Source organism: Apaloderma vittatum, unplaced genomic scaffold (genome assembly GCF_000703405.1).
Source record: "Apaloderma vittatum isolate BGI_N311 unplaced genomic scaffold, ASM70340v1 scaffold1787, whole genome shotgun sequence".
In the NCBI taxonomy this organism is placed as follows: Eukaryota; Metazoa; Chordata; class Aves; order Trogoniformes; family Trogonidae; genus Apaloderma; species Apaloderma vittatum.
This window is the reverse complement of record NW_009726527.1, coordinates 64,275-83,022: the sequence shown is the minus strand read 5'-3', so window position 1 is coordinate 83,022 and position 18,748 is coordinate 64,275.

Genomic DNA, 18,748 nt, shown 5'->3' with positions numbered 1-18,748 from the left:
GATTCCTTGCCCTGAAATATCCACTGAGCTCTTAATGCAATCAGAGTAGATGTTGTATTAGAATTGAGATATTACAGTGAGAAACACCAAAGAAATATAAATACATGCACAGGAAGATAAGTTCTGGTGCTTTGAGAAATACTCGAGAACAACAGTTTTGCCCTCTGGCTACCTTAGCTGTGTTGGGGAGTGATTTTTCCTTTTCTCATCGAATTTGAAACTTGCTAACAGCAAATTTCTGTCCTTCAGCATAATCTTTTTCATAAAGAATCTATGAAAATATTGTTATCTGCATTTTAAAAAATGTGTGCTTGTATGCACTTACCTAGACATTTGAAGCTTTTAAAGTAATATAGGATTAGAGATGGTTCTGGAAGTTGTGAGCCACATGTGAGCACTTAGCTTTGTGTGTTAAGGCAAATATAATTCCGTTCCTAAAGTCCTGCTGTATTTTGGAGAAGGATTTATGTTCATTCTTTCGGGGTCAGCATTCAGCTTTTAGAAGAGATGTTCTAACTGGAATCATGCTAAAATAAACCCAAAACAGCAGCTAAGGCTGGAATGGCTTAATTAAAAAAATTTTAAATGTCCCAAGGACTAAAATGATTCAGCCACCTTTTTGTAAAAGAGATACATATTATTTAAAATTAAAATACCTCAAAGTTTTTCATCATGTCTTATTTTGTTTAAGCCTTTTTTTTTTTTAAATTGTTGCTTTTAGTTGTCTTTCATAAAGCCTTTCATTAGGAATGAGACTCCTAGTGTATTTTGTACTGGAAGGTGAAGCTACTGAATGAAAAGTCAAGAGAACAATTTCTCTGACAGAGCTTTTATAATAATTTGAGCTGAATCCCCATATTCGTTTAGTAAATTCCATCCAGCTTTCTGCACCAGAAGCAAGCTGAATAACACAAAACTAGTTCATATTATTATTGCTTACAAGCTACTTGTTTCTACACTTGGATATTCTTATCCTAAAGTATCATAAGCACGCACAGAAATATCAGACCAATAATATAGTCTCAATTGTTTCTTATATTACTTTGATTTTTCTAGAGTTGTAGTTGTTTTCATTGTTTGAAATTGTTCCCACTAAGAATCACAGTCATAGCTGAGGTATGATGGAAAGTATTGCTTTCCTGGACAAATTCTGCATTAAATGTAGGTCATTGTAACTGCGCTGAGTTGATTGAATCAAAGATTGAGTACACATGGCAGCTTGGCTAGCAGGACTGTCGTGCCATCTGATGATGAAGGCACTATATGGCTATGAGGAAGAGCTGCCTCTCTCCTTCCTCCCTGCCGCCAGTCAGAAAAGGCAAGCTGAGTATCAGTAGTACAAAACACTCAAGGGATATAATCAGTACCAGTACTGACCAACATTACCAGTTTCTCTATGGGAGTGTTACTGCATTTGTTCCTTTGTTTTGAGATGCAAAAAGCATTCGTATTGCTTCTAATAATTTCTGGTTAAATTGCAGTAGCTCCAAATGACTCTGGTCGTATTCAGTGGGGGAAAAAGTAAGGGAGGGGGAAAAAAAGTCACATTTCTTAGTCTAATGACTTCTGTATATTGAGCTAGACCAAATTTGGAAATCTCTGTATCATGAACGTGAAGTACATAACTTGCACATCCACTGTCTTTTCAGTTGTACAAAGACCTTGCACATGGGTCTTTTAGGATATTGATTAGCTTTTTATGTTTAAGTAATAGCTCTCTAAATCTATCCTCTTGAACTTGAAGTTTTTTGCATTGCTGAGGTAGTAGGAAGTGTATCCGCACACAGCATTTGAAGCTGTTATTCATGAGCCATCAGTTACTTCAAATACTGCAGTAAAGTGTGACAAGTTTGTGTCTTGTAGTTCTTAATATGCTTTATACATGTATTATAAACAGTAAGATGGGAAAAAGAGAATATATTTGTTTTAGGCAAGTGCACTCCTTTGCTTTAGATTGTCACAATTGCTTTAATCTTTTTAGATTTCCCATTTTATTTGAAGTCTGAACATAAACTGAAGATATGCCATTGAATAACTGACAGCTCATACAAGATCTGATCCTGGATTATGAACATCTCTTAACAGAAATGCTGCAATTGCTCGGAAATAAGTGGCAAATCATATACAGAGCAAAATGAAAGGAATTTTGTAGAATCATGTCCTTTAGTTTAAATCTCAGCAGAGTCTCATGCTTCTTCACTTTCTGTTTCAAGTTGGAACAAATCCCATGTTTGTCCTAAACATTTTATATTTGTCTTCATTTGGCACTTTGGATTTCAGCTGGCTCTCCAGGCATGCCAGAGGTTCCCCACTACCTTGGCTTTAGTTTAGGATGTCTTTGGGTAGGGAACAGGAATAAAAGCTATTTGCATGTGTTTAATTAAGAGCAACGTGTGGTTTTTCCATTTAATTCAGTGAAAGAGATTTTACTCTTTGTCCATCTGAGTGTTTTGTGCAGCATGTACAGCATGGTCCTGATCCTGAGTCATAAAAATAATTTTCAATAACCTGTGGGGTTTTTTTTTCACTGAATTCAGAAGATAGATTTTTTTTTCCCCCCTTTTTTGAGTCCTTTTATATAGTCTGCAGGGAGAATTGCTTCTGCACTATGAGGAAGAATAATGCTATTAAATACAAGGAGAGAATAAATACGTGTGTGGACTCTAGATGTTTTTCTCCATGGTCGTAGAAGTTATCAGTCCTCCTTTCGAAGACTTCTCTTCATCTATATACCTTTGAAATAAATCCTAAGAAATCATAAGTCATAGAATCATAGAATGGCCTAGGCTGTAAGGGACCTTAGAGATCATTTAATCCAACCTCCCTGTCATGGGCAGGGACGTCTCTCAACTAGGTCGTATGTAAAATGTAGCGAAAAAAGTTTTGGGATTAACTCAGATGTTGGGACATGCCAGGGTCAAGACCTCTGCCACTCTGCCTTTTGACTAGTTGCCTTAAATACTTAACATATTTTTGGTTTGAGCTGGCAGCCAGCTTTTAATCAATTATGTCAATGCAGTGCTTGTTCCCGTCTTCTAGTTTCCCCACCAATTTCTAATGTGACAGCTTATCAAATGCCTGAGTGAAATACAGACAGATTGCTTTCATCACCTTTCTATCATCTAGTTCCTTGGTCACTTGTTCAAAGAACTCACATGGATTTGTTTGTCAAATAAATATTAGCTGGAGTTTGGGATTATTTTTTTTTCTGTCTGTCATCGTCTAAGAAGTGTTTTCCTTAATAATTGATATGAGTGTTTTGCCTGGAGCTTAGGTTGGTTTAAGGAGTTGCATTTTTCACTCCTGTTCCTTTCTTGAATAGAGTGGCTCATGTATTTAACCCTTTTTGAGTCACTAGGCTGCAACAGCACAGGCTTCAGCAAGATGCTGTACTTCTGAAGGCCCAGATGGGTGCCACTCTGGTATCAGGGAAAAAAAAAAACAAAAAACTTGAAAAAATAAATCTCTTCAAGTCTACTGATGTTCTTTTAAGCTGGCATGTCACCTGCTGTTGCAATTTGTACAGGGAAAGCCTCGAAACCTCCTGTTTGCTATTTCAACCAGTTAACTGTGTTTTGCAGCTGGTTGCACACTGCTGGGCTTTGTAAGCATAACATAGAGAAATCAAATGTTAGGCTCTGCTTCTGAAAGGTTAAGGTAAATAATGAAAACTGAAGCTAGGGCTATTTCATGGGGTGGTGATTTTTACTCTCAATATCCTGCAGGCCACTAAATGTAGGGCCAGACTCTCAAATGGCAGTTGCCGGCAGGACACCAGGCAACTCTTCGCCGCAGGTGGTGGGTGTCACCTTCCAGTTTTCCGAGCCTGCCTCCAGAGCGGGAGGCCATCAGAGAAGGCTTCATGTTAGAGGTTCAGAGCAGGAGTGGAAAGAGCGTGTGATGCTGCAGCCCCTGCTGTCGGTGTGTTTTATCATGAGTGTCTCTAAAGATCCAGCCCGAGCGGAAATTCAAACAGAAATGAGCTGCCTGGCCTGTGATTTTTAGGTGGTGCTAGAGCTCAGGAAGGATTCAGAAATCTAGTTCTCCAGCAGTAATTCTTTTCAAAAACATTGCTATGTTACCATGAAGAGAGTTTTCTGACAACCAAGAAGCTACCTGCGAAGAGCACGAAATGCTGGATAATTTCTAGACCCCTCTTAGCAGCTGATTCCACTGATGCCCACATTTAAGGCTGCCTAAATCTCCTATCTGATTTCTAAAATCTAGGTCGCACCAAGTGACACACACTGCAATAAAATATTCATATGCATTAAGTGGGTTTCTTTCCTTTTGCAGTCTCCAGTACTGTTACAACTGACACTTCCTTGGCTAACTCTTTCAGGGACTTCCGCTGATACATGCTTACTTCAGTGCTGTAAGACTCCTGTGTAAATTTCTGGAAAGTTCAGTGTTAACTTTTCTATTGTTGAGTTAGTGGCCCATCTCCCACACAAGGCCATATAACCTCCTTAGGAAAGGATCTCGTAACAATGAAGGCCTGATATTACTTCTTTGACATACTGCAAATACATGCATTGTGCTAGTGAAAGGTATTACTTTGATATTAAGGTATTACTTTGTATTTAATTCTTTAATACGATTCAAGTGTATGGATTTTTAAATAACTCTCATAGTGCAGTCGCCAATCAGAGCCCGTATATTTATTTCCATCCCTTTATAAATAAGAAAAGGTTATTTTTCTATCATTTTACCTTTTGATTATCCTGCTGTTTCATCTTGTAGAAAAGGACAAAATTTAATATGGTTCCTTAGATTTGAATTTAAATACAGATATAAGCTGGCTTAATTAATCACCACTGCATATGACTAAACTGCATAATGCCTGCCAAACCAATTAAAAGATAGCTAGCGCTGTCAAAGCAACTTGGCAGTATATAATGAGTAGAAAATAAAGATAAAGACATGGGGCTCAACCTGAGGAGCTCCTATGGCTATTTTGCCATTTTCACAGGCCTGTTTTCCCAGGCAGCAGGGAGTGCACAAAGCACTGGATAAAGTACAATGGGTGAGCCTGCTAAATGACAGAAGCAGAGTTTTAACGTTTCTACTTACACCCAGTGTACTATATTCCTGTAAATGTTGTTTTCTTTTACCTTATTTTTATGGAGAAATAGAAATAGAAAAGCTGTATTTGTTTTCTATATTAAAGTGTTAATTATAATATCCAGACATATCAAAGTCTACTTCCCATGTCCACATCCTCAGCTTGCTCACAATCCCTATAATTAAAAAAAATTACTTTGTTTTTCTACCCTTTTTGTTTAATGTCAGTGATACAAACAAAGACTTGCTCTCCCTGGGGGGTTTAGTTTCAAATGATGACCATTTTAAAAGCTTCAAAAACTTGGGGGAAAGCGGTTGAAGAAGGACAAAGAAATTCATTATCCCATACATATCTTTTTAACTAACAATTGTACCTTGCTTTAATGTCATTAAAATTAGTGACTCTGAAGAGAATGTGACCTTCAGATATTTCTCCTGTGTCACTTTAGCATGCGAAGATGTACTGTAATGCTGAAGGATAAAATTCAGTGGCATCTTTCATTGCCAATTAATGGTAAATATTGCTCTGCAAATCTTATTCTTTTCATGCAGACAGGAAGGATTCTGCTTTATTCTAGTTTCTATATAAATAAATAAAACAGAGATTAAAAGACCGTGCTCCATTCACCCCTGAAAGCCTCACTGAAGCTGCATATTTAACAGCATTCACATAAGGTGTCTTTGTATCAGGTAAAAAAATTGAGATTTAATTAAGTGTTAATTCTGCCTGAGTGGGCATTTCAGACATGAGTCTCCAGGGAAATCCAGTCCCCAAAAAGAAACAGTCAACTGCACGTGAGGCTCTGCTTTCTACTGTGCTTTTCAAAAGACAGGCTATGCTTAAATACAGCCCTGAGTTTGTGGTATCCCGTGTGCTAGCAAGCCATGCAGTTTTCACATGCAGCAACACACTGCCATTCAGAAATAAATTAAATAAATAAAGTGTGAACTCAAGCTTCTCTCCATGGCAACCACTGCATTGCTTGAGCCTCGTGCCGCTTCCCGAACGACTGCATATGGGAAAACAAGCAAGCAGCCAGCACAGGGAAAAATAATAAGGTTTATAAAATCTGCTCATGCTGTCAGGCATGGACTTTGTATAGCCTTTTTAGTGCTGTATTTTTAAAGCTTTCTTTTCAGTATGGTCTAGTTTGTCCTCACTGTATGATGGCAGGCAGGAGACAGTTGGCTAATGGGAGAACTAAAGCCTGGATGGATGGTGCAGACCCTTCTTCCCAGTGTTGGGCTCATGTCCCACTGCAGGTCTGGTAGGCACGAAGGAAGGGCAGGCTGCCCCTGGGTCTTTCCAGATCTGTCAGCAGCAAGTCACTGCGGCGGTTCTTCCCAAAGACATAGTTGAAACCAAGCTACAGTAGCCAGGTAGTAAAGCAGGCTGTTGGCAACAAGGAACACAAATCCCTGAACTGTATTCAGCCCTGCAAAAGTTGACAAATGTGCCTACTTAACCTCTTCCACTGAATCTGTTTCAGTAAGTAAAATGAGCCACAGTAAGTGCCTAAACTCTCCCCTTTTAGGACAGCACTATCTCATTCAAAATGCCCTGGAGAAAGGGCCCCAAAACATGGCCAAGTCTTGCCTGGCAAGAGGGCAGTCGAGAAGGCTTATGTCTATCCCAGCGAGTATGCTACCAGTTAGATCCCATGGAGGAAATTGGAACAATATTAACATGCTTTCCCCAACCCTCTGTAAGAGTTTTCAGATAAAAATGTTGGAAACAGGTAGGCAGCACAATGGGATAAATGTGGGATACACTTTTTTTACAGTTTTGCATTTTGAGCAGAGAATTTAAATGGGGTTAGCAGAGTGAGCAGCTCTGGGCCAGGCTTGCTCTTCATTCAGTGCATTGACTTGGGTAGGAACAGCTTGGCAGTCCTCTGACAAACTTTTTGTCTTGCTGCAGAGATGCGATTCTTACGGTGTTTCTGATGTTTTCCCTGCTTAATAAAGTTTATAAAGGGTTTAAAGACGGTAGTGCCTTCTGAAGGAGCAGAGAACAAAGTTCGTGACGCGCAAGTCCACCATATGGAAGCTCTATGCATCTAATGGGTTTCTCTGTGAAAGCATTCTAGATACTCCTCAAAATTAGTTTTCCGATGCTTGGTACCATGTGAGAGGTGGAAACTCTATATACAGATTTTATAAATGTGCACCGAGCAGTGTACCTGAGTGTATAAAGTGTGTACTTTGCAGCTATATGTATATGCACTCTTACTTAGCCCATTTCTAAACTCAGTCAGGACAAGATTGTCAGAAGTAATTATTTTAAATCCATTTTATGTTATATATAAAAAGTTAAGCCCATTTTACATTAGGCAAATATTTTGTTACACTTTGCAGATGTGCTACATTGAGAATTGCTACCTTACCAACACTGTGGCAACTGGCAACCAGTGCTCTCTCAGGAGATAGATGGCTATTGAGGGAATTAGTGCAGGGATGAGGACGAAACCAACTTTCTCCTTTTTTTTTTTTTTTTGTTAAGAATGAACTGACTTTAAATGTCTTTGTGGAATACTTTCTTATCAGACCAACAGCAGCATTTGCCAGGTGAATGCCCCAGTCACTGGATTAGAAAGACACGCTTTTCTTGGGTCACTGGATGCTTAATTGTTTAACCAAAATGGAACAACTCCAACTGGACAGAAAATAACAATACCCTAGTGGTTAGAGTACTCAGCTGTCATTGAGACATGTAGAGTCACGTCCCTGCATCAAAGCAAACAGTGTATAGGCACCAAGCGGGGCTTCTAACCACTTGCCTTTTTGTTGGTCTTTAACAGTGGTATTTACATCTCATCTTCCTCATAAAACAAATGAAATGTTTTGATTCTGCTCCAGTGAAGATAAAAAGTAAGACCTGAGCTATATTATTTATGAGGAAGAAGAGAGAGCTAGACTTCCTTTTAGGAATCAGCTTTAGGTCTTTTTTTCCCTACCTAATATGCAAAATTTCATGGATTTCATCAATTGAATTTATTAAGGGGGCATAAATATGTTCATATATGATTGGCAGAATGTGGCAAGAAAAGGGAAAAAGATGTCACGAGGAGAGTAGTCAGAAACATCACTTTGCTGATGCCATTGTATAGCAGCTGCTTTAGGTTTTTTTGGGTTTTGGTTTCTCGTCGCTACAAATTATAGCCCCTTTCCTCTTGGCAGACATTGAACAGCTTTGCTCTTCTACCATGCCTTGTGTGGGAGATGCTTTCTGCTATATAATCTACTGCACTTAGAGTCAGTCAAGGTCTTTTCTTCATAGAATTATAGAATCATTCAGGTTGGAAAAGACCCTTGGGATCATCAAGTCCAACCATTAACTGTACTCTAGAAAGCTCACCCCTAAACCATATCCCCCAACACCACATCTAAACGACCTTTAAACACCTCCAGGGATGGTGACTCAACCACCTCCCTAGGCAGCCTATTCCAATGTCTGACTATTCTTTCTGTGATTTTTTTTTTTTCTAATGTCTGCTTCTTCCTTTGTGGGACTCCTGGTGAAGTGGCAGCCTGCTTGGAAAAGCAGAGGAAACCACTGAAAGCAGTACTTGAATATTTTCCCTTTATTTCTGGGGGTGATTTCAAACACATATTTTCAGTTTCAGGTCACAGCCGTATGATACTTTTCTACATATAATCAGGTACATATGTCCTTGTTAATACAGATGTTGTAGAAGGCTGTGCTATTTCAGGCTTATTTAGGCTATGTATTCTATAGGCCAGCTATGACAGGTTTGTGCTATAGCAAAATTCTTGAAAGTTTTTTTAATGTAATTTCTTAGAGGGTCAGAAAATAGATATCACATAATCAGCCTGGAGCTTTAGACATGTGTGCAATAGCAGGCTTAAGGTCTGGAAACTTTTCCTTTGGTGAGAGGACCATGAGCAACACATTGACTTCAGCAAGAGCTGTATTTTTATGTCCAAAGGTGGATTTGAGTCTTGAAGACACAGTTTACGTGTATTAGCCTCATATGGTTCCTGGAAATGGCTGTAATGGGTGTTTTACAGACATGTGTGCAAAAGCTCAAAATGACTTCAAAGGATAGTTACTGTTTGAAGTAGTCAGCCAGGACTAATCACCTTATCAAAATTTGAAGTGACATACTGAAGTAGTCATTTGGATGTTGTATCCAGATAATAAATGTGCAGTATGAGACTTACTTTGTATATATACTTACTTTGTCTATACTCTTCTAAAGTCTCTGAAAATCAGAGCCAAGTTTAAGCTGGTTTTGTAACTCCTTCTTCCGGAGCAGCCATTGTAGGCTACAGCTTTTTGTGGTTTACTTAATACACCTGTTTATTTGTACCCTCTGCTCAGCATTTTGCAGCTGCATCCATACATCTGGAAACAGTTTGGAGGAGCTGTTGCTGACTGCAACAAAATCAGAAACTTTGTGTGAAACTGTGGGAGCCAACTGTTGATTCTAAGTCCAAAAAACTATTTTCTGGATAGATACAAGATTGCTCTGTCCTGCTCCAGGGCAAATGAAAGCTGAATGTGGCAAACAGCATGCTGACCCAAAGCTCATGTTCGTTCCCCCACAATAGGCGTTATTAGCTCAGACTCATCACCATGCTAATTGCTTTTCATATTTACAAACATAAGCTATGTAGGGTGGACAAGTGAACACATGTCTGCTTATAAATAACTACTCAGACACTGAATGAACCAAATAATTGTGGTGGAAATGTGAGCGAGGCACAACACTTTTTAAGCCCAACTCTTTCCTCTGGTTTTCCTGTAAAAACCTGAATACTGTGTGTCTCAGATGGGATGTGAAAGGGATTTGGGACACTGAATTACTCTAACTGAGTTTCCCTCTGCTTCGTTTCCGTCTCAATGAAAAGCATCCCAAATCTCAGGTTTCCACTTGGCATAAAAGAGCAGGAGTAAATCCCTTTGTATGACTTGTCTATTGAAACAGAGAAATAACTAGAGACTGTTTATTAGTCTGTGAAGAGCAACTGGCTCGTTGCTTCTGTCTTTAACGGTTCTTTTGTGTTCATAGCTTATCTGAATAGTGCATTAGCCAGGAATTCAAGAGACCTACTTAATAAAGCAGCCTGTGACATGACTTCTGGAAAAAAAAATCAAACCAAACCAACCCAAACTTACTTTACTGTTTCTCAATTCATAAACTGTGAATAATGACACCGGCTATTCTATCAAGAAATCTGAGATGTACTCTTGAAGAGAGAAGTACATATTAAAGAGGATTATTCTTGTAATTGTTACTGTTTTCTTGGTTCACTGAACAATAATTGTTGGGTAATATTTGGTGCAGTTACGTATTAAGACTGAAAATTTTATAGATATCTTGAGAGGGCTGCTCAGTGCAGAACGTTAGAAATAGAGTTTGAGGGAGTAGATTAAATACATGAAAAAATGTCTCACTTTATGTCTCCTGAGGGGGTTTAGGTGCTTCCTACTCACTGCCTAGTACAGTATGTTCAAGATGAACAAGATTAGTGACAAAATGTTTGTTTCTGTGGGAACATTAAAGATAGTAGCATAGCGTAGATCTGAGATCTAAATCTTTGGACACTTACTCTAGGTAGAAAAATGCATAGATCCTGCTTAGATAGGTATATGGCTTTTATTCGTATGCAGTCAGACTAGGTCTAGCCCTGAGAATGAGTTAAAAGTTTGAAGTAGAAAGTCTTTGTCAAAATTATTGCTGAAATTCTGGTATCTTGCATTGATACTTATGAACCATATTTATTTTCAGAACACCAATTATGAATAAACATGCACGTCACAGAAATAATGCAAGTTTATATACAGTTCCACACAGAGATGAAACAGGTAGTATTTAATACCTGTAGAAAAGGAGACCCTCACACAGAAAGTTTCTGAGATCCTTTTCATCTCTGCCTTTGTCAGTCATGTATTTCTATTAGGGAAGAAGAGGCAAGAGAAAAAAAGAATTGGAGAATGCATGTAGGAACAGTGAATAATTTAGTACAGATTGCCTCTATCCCCATGTTAATAATGTTTTTCATATGCCAAAACATTATTTTTTGGTGAAAAGAAGATCTAATAAATGAAGGTTGAGAGGGAAGAGGGAGAACTGCTTGATTTCTTTAGCAACAGTTTGGTAACAGCTGTACCACAGCTGAGTTCTTGTAAGCATAGCGGGGAAAAGCTTCACCATTAATGGGGGAATATTTATCTTATGTTGTTCTCCAGGCTCTGAATATTATCTAAGTGCTTTGTGCCAAACGTAATAAAATGGCCAGGATTCTCATAGAAAGCATAAATTGCTGAAGGCAAATATATTATGAGGTAAACTGTCAATGTGATAATCATGCACTCCTGTCACTAAATTGCATAAAATATATGTATTTATGAATATACTAACCCTCTAGACTATTTACTGGTAGAGTAGCTGGAAGAGTGTGCACTCGGAATATTTTATTCTCTTCACCTTGTTTTTTTTTTATTGCTACTTAGCCTATAGAGATTACACATTACAATATATTCAAAAAGTATTATGAATAGGTCAGGATGCTGCTATTTGCCCAGTTGCAGTCAGACATGTGTAATAACTTCATTTTAGGAATTACAAAATCATTTGAGTAATAAATTAATGTGCAATTCCAGGGAAATGAAAATCAGTCAATGTAAGTTGGGCCTTCGTTCAAAAATGAAGTCACCTAGTTTTACTGACGATTCTCATGTATGAAACTTTTAAGTGCTTCAGGTGGTAGTCATCAAAAAATACTGGCTAAGATCATTTTAGCAGTTTAGTAATCACAAGTAGCTGGCTTTCACACACTGAATTTTAGAAACATATTTATTATGAAAAGCATTGCTTTTAGGTATTTCAAAAACAGTACTTGTATACCATGAATAACTTGAGCTTTTAATAGGTCCTAACTGTAAGAATTAAAACATGGTCAACCAATATGCCATTCCTCAATTTTAGGGTCATTTACAAAAAACATGATGCAACTGCCACATATTAAATAAAACAATGCATGAGAGAGAAATTTCCCCAAATAGGAAGTCTAGGAAAGATGTGGATAGGATGGAAAGGAGGACAGAGGAAACAGAGAAGAGGAAAGGAAAGAACTCCAAGTTCTTCTTGGCTACTGTCAGTGAGTGAGTTCTGTATTACTCATGTTCCCTTCCTAGCAACCAGGAAGGAATTTGGAATGAAAGAGATGAAACAAGGAACAGAAGTTTCCATCCTCACCAAAAGGGAGAAGGGAGAGCGAGACACACAGAGGTTATCAACCAAACATTTTAAGCTCTCTGTTGCTAGCTGCATGCTAGAGGGACCCGCTTTCCCTGTGCTCTTGTTCCTGTGCATTGATGGGAGCTGGAATACGCTCCAGTCCCTTTTAAATCAGAGACACACCTCAGCTGAGCTATGCACCCTAAGCTGCCTGGCCATAAAGTTAGCCAAGATGCTAGAGCAGAGAAGAAGAAATGAGGTTTCATGTATAAATTAAAATTGTGCTTTCTTGATTTATCATTAAGTCCTTTAGGTTCACTTACAATTTTGAAATGAAGAAAATTACTCTGTTTTTCTACTGTCCATATGTTTAGAATGACCTTAGGTAATGCTAGCAAGCACAAATGTGTCAAGCTGAACTCAGTTCTGGATTAAAATGTCAAATATGTGTGTCTACAGGCAAACTAGATGTCTAAGTTCCCATTATAATCAGTGAAAGTCTCATCAGCTCACAGTACAGACTCCATTGACTGTATTGAATAAATCTTTGAGTATATGGCAGCTCAGATGCCTAGCACACATGGAGCCATCTTCATTAAGTGTGTAGTTAGTAAGGAATTAAATCTCACACGTAATATCTTGCAAAAGAATAACAGATTATAGCCAGTTTTATGCATTTATGTAACATGGTCAGATGGCGGTAAAAGGCGTTTGCTGCCCTTAACATTTCAGCATGGGGAGGATGTTGTAGCTATATCTATGCAAGTAAATTAATCATACTCAGGAATGTTGCTGGGCAGTGAAACCATCTGGCATGGTCTGACCTACCTTTTGTTAGTAAATCCGTCAACCTCCAAAACTTGGCTGTGTGAGTGGATGCTTGCATGCCAAGTACCCATTGGGAATGGCAGAGATCTGCTCATCTCTCTGCAAGATTCTGATCCCACACCACTGCTGGGAATGCTTTAGGACTATTTTTTTTGCTAGGTTGTATGTGCTTAAAACATGTCACAGGCAAATGTAACAGTTTATCTATATATCTGACTGTACACCAGAGTCTGGGAATGGTCTTGGGTTTATTAGTGTACTTGGAGCTTGTAGATAGTACTACTCATCTTTTGTCGTGGTTTGAGCTCAACAGAGCCAATTCTGTACAGGGAACTTTACTTCTCAGCTCAGTCTCTTCTTAGAGACTGCATTTTCTCAAGTTAGCAGCATATTTTTGCAGACAGTGTGTGCTACTGGCAGTGATCAAACTTGATGTTTACAGTTGCTGCCTGGCACTGGGATGCAGAAAGGCTCTTGCTGATACTTATTATTGTAGTGATCAAGGCCACTGCTGGCTCTTGTGTGCCACGCTGGGGGTGCCGGGTAGTAAGAGGGGTCACAAAGAAGTAAAAGGTTGCACCTTTGGTGAGTGACAGACAAGACAGGTGACCAACGAGAATATTCTGTTCCATATATATCATATTCAATATAAAACTGAGGGATCACGAGGGTTTAGCCTTTCTTTTTTGTCTTTTCTTCAATGGCTGGTATCCGGGGAGGACTTCATCCAATCTTCTGTCTTTGATCCTGTTACTGAATTCCCAAATCCAGCTCCCTTCTGCTTCTGAACCTGGGACTTGCCTCATTCCTTTTTCTTTCCCATTTTTTGGGGAGACAAGAGGGAGTTAGAGAGCATCTGTCAGCATTTAGTGGCCAGCCCAGTCCTAACCATTGACATCTATATAACTTGCAGGCTTTTCAGTTGAATCCATGCATGATACAGCTTGACTGGAAGAGTGTTACAGTGCTGTGAATAAAATGTAGCAATTTGGTTACAGATGAAAAAAAAGCGCCACCACCCTGAAGAAACACTGATCCAAGAAATCAGGTTCATGTGGCTTTGTTTCCACCTTCTCACAGCTTCTGAGGATAAGTCGATGCTTGTATAGTGATGCAACATTTCTAAGGATGTTCTAATAATGCACACAGAACAAGTGGGGAGCTAAATGGTGCCATGGAAACAGAATTTAGATGTTGCCTTGAGCAGGCTGGTACTGTAGTGTAGGACTAACAAAAGCACATATGATAATTATATTAGCTGTAGTCTAGATGGAAGTGATGCTTACATGGAAATAGAAGCTTACTCAATAAATTTATGTTTGTCTATTTTCCAACCCCATCAAAAAAAAAAAAATCTATCTCACAGGACAGTGGAATAGGAGATTGCTATTCTATAGTGCGTTGCCAACTGGCTTTTAGAGGTGACACGTGTATTTTTGTACTGTATTTGAATACATTCTCAAGTCAGATTTCTTCCCATTATGTTTTCTGTAGGAATAATAGTTTAAGTGAGCTGAAAATCTCTCTCATTGACTCTAGGGGAGACTGGAATTATGACAGATAAAAAGTTAATTGATCTTATGCAGATAGCATGGTCAAAGGGAAGCAAGTAGCTTTTGTAGTAAAATATGGATTTGGTGAATAGCAACAATATTTTGTACTTGTGGTAGCACCTTCTCTTAAAATTACTTCAGATTTTGATCTCTGCATGCTGAATCTAGTTTTTACATTGTGGTGTCTTTATTCATAGGAACATTTCTTCCTGTGTGTTTGAAATTCTCCATCTAGCTATTCTGATCTATACTATAGCACCATATGCGTGAAATAAAATTCCGTATCCAAAATAATTCAAGAGGAGCTAAGTTTCTGTCCCTACTAGTTTTGAATGAGCTGTCACAGTATGCTAGGATGCCTAGAATGTGCATCGTAGGATCCAGGACACAAAAATGAAAACAGTTCATAACTAATAGTCACTTTGTGTTTTATTTTATAACCATCATGTCTGCAATCATTGTATTTGTGAGCTTGCAAGCCAGAGAGGAGTAGGCAGAGGTGAGGTCAGGGGGCTGTAAGGCCATGAGCTGTCTCAGTCCCTGGGAGCAGCTGCTGCCCTGTTTGCAGCGGTACGAGAGCAGGCGGATGGACACACAGCCCTCAGAGCAGCATGGCCCGCTCCAGCCCAGCGCTGCCTGCAGTGGGCTCGTGGCAGCCACTCTGGCAAGAAAGGCCCAAGAAAACTCAGAAGCAGAATCTCACAAGCTGTCTTTGAAGGGTACAGCTGTACTTCACGTTACAGAGATGGAGTGGCTGAGGCGGGAAAAGCTGTCACTTGCCCAAGATTTCAAATCAAACCAGCAGCAAAACCAATAATTAGGACACATGAGCTCCCAATTCACAGCATTTCTTCATTTGCCCAGATGATGCCAGTTCACCATTCTTTTTTCTCTTTTTCTTTCTCGGTTTCAAGAAAGTTAACTGCAGCTCTGAATTTTAATTCACTAACCTTTGAAAGACTAGAGCACGAGAGTCTTGACATGCACCGGAAAGCATGGCTTGAAAATTGAGGATAGGTTATTGAACTCAGTTTTGTGTATTAAAATGAAATATTTATCACAAGAAATTTGGTGCAAAGGATGCTGAAAGGTCAAATTTTCCATTATGGTCTAGCAGCAGAAAGGATAGCATGGATCTTCAGAGAACAGCTCAGGTAAAAATATTACTTTATTCTTAACCTTGCCGTGGAGACTCTTCACTTATTTCAGCAAACTGTCTCCTGTTGCTATTCGACACCTCGGCCCCATTGACATTTGCCTATAAGAGCAGTGCTTCACAAATTCTACTTCTTGCTTTTCCTTACATTAATTCTTCTGCATTTGTAGGTGTGCTTTTTTTGCATGCTCAAAAGCAGTTCTATGAAAGTAAAATCTTTGCAAAGGGAATTGGCATGTAGCTTTTTCTAATCCCTGATTCATTATAAACAGGTGATGTCCTTTTAAAAAACGTGTGAATCTTCCACTCATTCCTTCCTACTAAAAGTTAAAACTTTTATGCAACTTCCAGGTGCCCTATCTGCAGCCTATGGTCTGGGTAAAACCTGAAAAACATGTTTTGCAGATTTCTGGTTGTTTAGCCATATATAACCTAAGCTTTCATATATTTATTCATTTCAGACTTTCAGTCAGTTCTGTGTTTGACTCTTGTCGATCCTTTCATTTCCTTGCATTTTGGTCACTGTCATCAACTCACACTTGGGTTTAGGAATAAAGGCATCCCTTACCATGAAGGAAGAGGTCTTTTATCAAGAGTCTTCTAGTAACTAAAGTGATGTTCTCTTGGATTTCACTTCACATATTTCTATACCTTACAGAGTGTGGTTAACCTTTTCATTTATGATTTTGCCTTTAAGGCTTTGTAGTTTGCCTTATACTTGTTGCTGTTATCTGTACAGTTAATACCTCAAGTCTGACTTCTTCTCTCTTGCATTAAACACTACAAATGCAGAAAATCAGCTCCCTGTTACAAAGATATCACTCACCAAATAGAAGACCCACAAAGAAAAGGGAAATGGTATATACAGCAGTGATGTCGAGAAAACAAAAAACAAGGGTTTTATTTTTGTATAGTGCAGCCTGTATGAATCACAAAGGGGAGTAAGCAGTAGGAATACCAGAATAGCAGGGAATAAAAGAGTCCTAAAATGAAGAAGTGAAAAAGGGAGATGATAAAAAGTGTTCATGAATTAACCATGTTTCATCTCATTTAGATTTTAATTTTGATGCACAGGGATGGAAACTTGGACGTAAACATTTTATTATTACAGAAGTAGGCCCCAAATAAGCAGTGACTCAGATTAAGGAGTACTCTGAAAAATACTCTGAGATCTAAGAAAGCAACAATAGAAAGATGTACTATTTGTCTGATGACTCACTTCTATTGCAGAATATTATCTCCTTAGTATATTTTTCCATTGACTTAGTTACTTGGAAAACAATTCAGGCAAATTTTTTAAGTTCTGAAAAGCTGTCTCCTGGGCAATGTTTTGTTTTGTTTTGTTTTTCTTACAAAGTTGGCTTTGCCTAGACAAAACAAGACAGTTGGCGTATCTGAAGCCATAAGTCTCAAGACTCCAGCCATGTAGTAAAATAAAATTCTATTTTTATTGCTAATGATTAAAAGCAGAAAAGCAAAAAGCAGGTGGTAGCACCACCTACTGCAACTTTGTAACCCACACGGAGCCACCAATATTCACATTAATTCAGCAAGCAGAAGTCATTGCCAATTGGAAAAATTATGGCTTTGTTTTGGCCAAAACTGTTATTTTGTGTACCAGATAGAATATCAATACTAAAGGTTAAAAATAGTGGGGAAAAAACTCTACTTTTCTATAAGATTTTAAAAAGTTACTGGTTTACCTTCAAATTTTTAACAGATTATTAAATTGGAAAGTCTTGCCAATTGTCTTCAGTTAGACTCTTAATAATTAAGAGGAAAGGGTCTAGTCTTTAAGTAGTCTTCTAGGCAAATAAACCAGAACATAAAGATAAGATCTTCTGTTCCTTAGATCACACTAGATTCAGTTACACATGCTTCTTTCATGTCCATTTACGTTTAGTTCTTGACTCTGGGGAAGAAGGTGGACACCACTGCATTCTTCTGTGGCATAGAGATATAATTATTTAAAGAGATAAACTGATGTCTCGCTCAAGCACAGAGTTATCAGTCATCAGATTCTGTTGATTAAAGAGTTGTTTAAAGTTTCCTTAGTTCCTTAAAAGATATACTCACTTGTGTTTGGTATTATTCTACACCTTCTTTCTCCAGGAATATTTTTTTTACTTCATTCCAGAAAAACTCTGCTATTTATTTTTTGTTCAGTGGAGGCTTTTTCTTCTTTTTTTTTTTTAACCCATCACAGTATATTTTTTAGACAAGTAAAAGCTGTAGATGGACCTAGAGATTAAAATCCACTTAATGAAGGATACTGAAATTCTATTTCATTATGACTCAACATAACCCCCTCAAAATTTTAAATTCTTCTGATGGAAGAATTCTACAAGATTGGGAAGTTCTCATGGCAAGTCTCTCTCAGAGCTGGAAATGCTGCCTGGCTGGTGCTCTGGGCTGCAACCATGCTCCTAAGGAACAGAGGGAGGGATCCAAGGGAAAATGAGTTTGTCTCTCCTGCTGAGTTCTCCTGAAGCTTTGTTGGGATCAAAACATCCTCATAAAACATCTTAACTCCAGTGAACAAAAGCCAGAAAGTGCTGGATATTTTTCTGAGCAGCATTGACATTAGCAAGTTTTCTTTTCATTTCTTCCATGAAGGCTTGGCTTTACTCGAGTGCTTGATTGGTGTGAACTATTTCTTTTTCATCAGGTCATGAACTGTCTTTTACTTCATATGCTATACTTTTTTAATACTTTTCAGAAAATATGTTGGCCTTTCACCCATTTCAGCAAATCCAGGCAAAATAATATTACATTTAATTTTGCTGGTATTCATATTTTTCTTGCCAGGGTATGTGCATAAGCAACTGTTGTAATAGAAGTACTTAATTTTGGGGTGTATTGATATATATTGAAGACTCAGAGCTATGAAATAAATGTAAGATTAGTGGAGAGGAACAATGCAGATGAGAAAATCTTGA